Source organism: Rhopalosiphum padi, chromosome 2 (genome assembly GCF_020882245.1).
Source record: "Rhopalosiphum padi isolate XX-2018 chromosome 2, ASM2088224v1, whole genome shotgun sequence".
In the NCBI taxonomy this organism is placed as follows: Eukaryota; Metazoa; Arthropoda; class Insecta; order Hemiptera; family Aphididae; genus Rhopalosiphum; species Rhopalosiphum padi.
This window is the reverse complement of record NC_083598.1, coordinates 50,191,131-50,197,130: the sequence shown is the minus strand read 5'-3', so window position 1 is coordinate 50,197,130 and position 6,000 is coordinate 50,191,131.

The following is a 6,000-nucleotide window of genomic DNA, read 5'->3' as shown; positions in this document are numbered from 1 at the left end:
TGTGAAGATGTTTATCGTTCAAAAAGAAATTTAATAGGAAGTTATTCATGAATTACACTTAAAGTAATTAAAAATTATCAATAATAAATAAACACAAAAAATGAAATAACAATTTTATGAAATTGAATATTTATATGAATTATTTTACTTTAGTTATTGTGATTTAGAAAGTATTAATACTAATTTCATAAAATGTGTTATTATTCCCTATGAACACATGTATAATGTATATATATTATCATATATCAAACCACTCTAAGCATAGGCGCAACTAGAGCTCTATTTATGAGAGGGCTTTTTCCCTACACTACTAGAATTGATAACAAAACCCAAGCCCCCCCCCTAGTTGCGCCAATGACTCTAAGGCATGTCGATAAACATATTATAATAATATGATATTGGTATAGGTACATTTTAGATTAATCTAATTTAAATTTATATAATTTTACTATTACTCACAGCGAGCTTGACAAAATTCTGCAGGAGTCATTGGAATTTCTGTAGATGAATAAAAAATAAACATTGTATTCGATTAGGACTTAAGTTACATCTTTTTACTTAAATACTTTATTACTATATTATACAAATACGCACATATATTATAATACAATAACTAAGGTGAATACTAAAAATAGTTTATTAAAAATATCCAATGCAGAATATTTTACTTTTTACTTACCATCATCATCACATTTAATTAATTTGTTTTTTTCAAAGAATAAATCTGTATTTACTAAAACATATTCGTCATAAAATTTATCATAATATTGTTAATTAAAATATTTATTTTTAATTTTGCAGGTTAACACAATATGCCGGATATTATTACAAGAAATAGCCCAAACGATTTCAGTATTTTTGAAATAAACACACCTTATTGACGAAAAAAACTGAATAAAATATATTATATTTTTTCGATTTATCAATTTTAAGTCCGTGTTGTCAAAAAAACGTAATTATGATACGTAAATATATTTCAAAGTCCTGCCAAACGGGAATATGGATTGCAAAGGAATGAAATTTCCCCTAAAGAAAAAGATTATTCTAGAAAGTTTCAATCTCTACAATTCCTTATCCTTGCTAATCTTCTGGCTGTTTATTATTATTTTTCTTCAATAAGTTAGTGATAACTATTGATATTCATACGTATCTTTTTCCGTCATCAACAAACTTATCCTAGCCATCAATACATACAATTTGAAAATAAACGAAGTATATATGTATAATGTATATATTATCATACATAAACTGATGATATAATACTCGTTATTGGTTTAAGGTGAAAAGGATAATAATTAAAAATTTTAACACATCTGAAACTAAAATCCATATTTCACATTAATAAATCATGTAAGAACGTACCTCCATATACATTAGGACGGTTAGCATTTTTTAGATGATTTTGAAATGCTTCAAGATTTTCTGCGATAGTTAGATAATTTTTATGACAATCATTTACATAATTTTATTATCACATGTTGCATGTAATATAGGTAAATTACATACCATATTTCTCTGTAATACAGTAATTTATAAATGTTGCATGATCTATATAAATAATATATCAAACGTTAATGCTATATTAAATTCAATGCTGCTTAATCTACAGTGTACAATAAATAGTTGCCAATAGGTAAATTAGATACAACTATTATTAAATAGTGTTTACTATTTTTATAAGAATTTTTTTTTTTTTTTTAAAAGGAATTTTTAACTCAATTGACAATACTGTCATATTAACCAACATTTGTTGGTATCTTAAACTTATACATACTTACCCGCAAACCCAGCTTCATTTAATTCCTCTGTTAGTTATAAAAATTCTTTAAAAATGCAATACTCGTATTATCAAACATAAAATGCATTGAAAGGCGTGATAAATTATAATGAAACAAATAGTAAGCTATAATTTTAACTCATTTAATTTTGTAATTTAATAACTACTCAAAAAGTAGATTAGTTCAAAAATCAAAACCAAAAAAATTTTTAAACGCCTTGAATAAACTTCAAAAGATGTATAAAAGCAGTCGCTTTGTCATAGCCATGTTCTATTAATACAATATAACATATATTATTTAATAATTTTACGTCTCTTACGCCAGCATTTCAAAATAACTGTAAAAAATTAATAAATGATATTTATAAGTGATGAATGTCATTGAATGACTGTCACCTATATAATTTATAATTATAGTATAATTATATATTAACATATCAATATTTCATTTTTTATATAACTATTAATTCAGTAACCTAAAATATAAGAGTTGTATCCTTTTAAACATAATGATTATGGTTGATCAATTCACAGTGAGACTCATAGACATTTTTAGAAAATTATACGGTTCACAAATTGAAATATAGGTGCCAATTGTCTGAATATTATTGGCAAACATTTATGTAATCAATATTTTATTATTTATTTTATTATTATATTTCAGAAAATGTATTAAATACATATTTTTTACCATTTAAAATTTCTAAATATTATTGATTATAAATAAGTATATATATTTTATGCCCATATTATATGATTATGTAATGATTATTTTGATTCAAATGTCATTGTATTATAACATGACAACGACTAAGCTTTATATACGTTATTTTTTTAACATTTACTAGGAATTGTCATCATTTCCTAAATGTCAACATTTCCGGTAACATATATATAATATGACTATTATTTATGTTTAAATAATTTCTAACGCGCTAAATGACTTAGTTCAATATTTATTAAAATCAAAACCGTTGATTAATGAAAATTATATTTTTGATTTACAAAATTATCTGAAAAATATTAACTGATACTATCCACTACCGTGGTAGTATGCATACTATAGACTATGGTTTATAGTAGTGTTAGGTTAAATATTCTTTATTCATAATTTTTATCTTTCAATTTAAATAAAATAGATATTGTTAGTTATTACCGTCATCGTTACCAATACAGCTTTTAATAATTATCACAATTAATATTATTACAACTTTATAAGAAATCATTATTATTAATTAGTTAGATAATTAAAAAAAACGAGCGTATGTTTTATAAAAATGAAACATAAGAGTTATCCGAATACCTAAAATTTAAAACATCAGTGTTTATTTCTCAACACCGAAGTTATCCAACTATGCATACCTGCTGTAAAATTGCAATAGTATATCATTGTTTGTTCTCGGACCCATGTGAACAAATAAGGTATAAATAAAAATAACCTAATAGTTATTTTACGCGATTTCGTAAAAAATTAAATTTCATACGCTCATAAAATTTTTTATGTATCAACGCTAGAATTTTTTTTTACAGTTGTTTGAAGAAAAGCTTATGAAAGATCTTCTGTTGAGTTTTTTAACCTTAGGTACAAATTACAAAATGTTATGAATTTTCATCTTCAAAAACCCTTACAAATTTTCGCGATTTTGACATATTTTATAAACATTGAACTTTAAATACTTATAAACAAAAATTGTGACTAACGATTTTTGATCTTTTTTTACTACGATAAGTACAATTTATAACGAACCCTCTATTAAATTTTAAAAGATTTTTTGGAAAAAAAAGGTCAAAATATTTTGAAAATGTATTCATAAATAGATAATGTTAATATAAACATTTGGTGAAAATTTCAAGTATTTAAAATTTTAAAACGATTCGTTTTTGAGTTACAGCAAAATAAAAAAATCAATTTTGTCGAAAACTGGTTATGTGTATAAATTCCCGTTTTTTATGGCGTATTTATGGCGAAGACGGCACGGGGTGAGTTGCTTGGAATAAAAATATCAGCAGTGTTGTCTGTTACGCGCAAAGTAGGAAATTCGGGCATTGTTATACAATACCCGAACATTTTGAGCAATATAATAATGATCATTTTAATACTCGAATTTTTTACAGTGTTACATATAAAAATATAATTATAAAATGATCATATTTTTAATTATTGTTATAAACAACAAAAATAACAAATTATAAAATTTAGTTAAATAATTACGTATGTACCTATAATATACGTATTTTATTTATTATAGTCACATTAGCAATTATTCACACAACATTAATTCCACTCGATGATATATTTGATTGTTTACGATTAATAATTAAGTTAATAATGATAAGAAACACATCTTTGTTCAGTTGAAGACTTCTGAATTATTTTAAATCTGGTTGAGCTATTAATAATTAACTGTCTTTATAATTTTAATTCACAAATTTAAGCTAACGATAATAAAAATCACATGATATTATAATAATACATTTTTATTATGATAACCAAAATCTTATAGTGTTGTGAATTCACATGATATAACTAAATACAGTTTAAAACAACTCCGATAAGTTTATGCATTTCTTTCAGGTGAAGTTGAACCTCTAAACAGTTTAAACCAATATTTCGGTTAGTGTTTGATGCTATTTCTTGAAACACATATAATTAGAGTGTAGAGTTTATCTACAGATTAATAATGCTCATTATATTCTATATATAAACAAATCTTCTGGTGTAAACATTTATATATTATATTAACGATTTTATAAGTCGTTAATTCTTAAAACTAATTTATAAAAGTATATAATGTACTTACACGATTTCTGTGAACATGTCCTGCAGTGGCCAGTGACCATAATTTTAAAATTCGAAATGTCTTATAGCCAATATCCCTAGTCGCCAAGGCAGTTACTACCAATAAATAAAAAAACTAATTTCCAGTGCTCCCTCCCCTTCCCCCTCCCAAAAAAATCAAAAATACATAATTAATTTTAATATTATCCATTATACTCTATTAAATTATATGAAAATATATCTGTTGATCGGTTAGTAGTGAAGCGGACTAAGTGTATTTAAGGGATAATTCGTTAACCCATAATTTGTTCATTTCAGTTGCTTACAATATAGTTGAAATTAAACTTAAGAACTCCTCCTCTGTCATCCCTTTCGACATCTAAAATATAATCTTATTTCAACTAAAAATTATTATTATTAAGCATTCAATATGTATATCTTTCTTTAACCACGCAGGTTATATGTAGTTTAATTAAATTTTTTTTATTCTTTTTCACTCTATTTGTGTAAAATTTATAATTTCCATTTATATAAGTTGTCGAAATTAATTTTCAAACAACGTTTAAATAACGATTAAAAATAATAGCTATTGTATAGTAAGTTTAAGTTAAAAAAAATTTTTATTTAATACTTTAAATACAATATTATAATATTATATTTTAATGAATATAATCAATAAATAAGTTAAAAATAACGATTTAGACTTGGAAAATAAGCACCTGCTCACCATACTGTAGAATTGCGAGGATCAGCAGTTGTTTTTTTTAACAAAATTATATATTAAAATCAATAATTTAATACAATAAAAACTAAAAGGTAAATAAAAGTAATTAATTTTATTACAACTAACTAGGTTCTGTTCTGTAGGTTATAGAGTTATATATCTAGCTGATGCGGTGTTTAAGGTAAGCTGTGTTGATCCTTGTCAGAAAGTGAATATTCTTCTCCGCAAAATTTTTTTACTTTCAAATATTTTTTAGCTATAAATAATATTAAAAAACAAGATTACATTTCGCAGTTTTTTTCCCCGTAATTAATGTTACGTTAAATTGGATTTTTAATTATTTAGCCTTTTTATGGGTTTCTTGTGTTATAATAAATGAAATAAACATTAAAAGTAAGTGTAAAAGTAAAAGTGAATTATTGATTATACAAAAAATAGTGTTATAAACTAAAATAAAAAAAAAACACTTAAATTTCATCTGCTATCAATATCAGTTTACAAAATTTATATTGGCAATTATAAACACGCAAAAATTTTTAAACTAAATCTGTTTAATTTATTGGTTGTATAACACAAAATTACTTATTTATATATAAAATATATATCAATGCATAATTTATGTATTTTTTATTATTTATTATTGATTATTTATGGTATTATATTACATAATTTTGTGTTTAATTAAAATTACAGGGATAAATAAAATAATCAATTGAATTT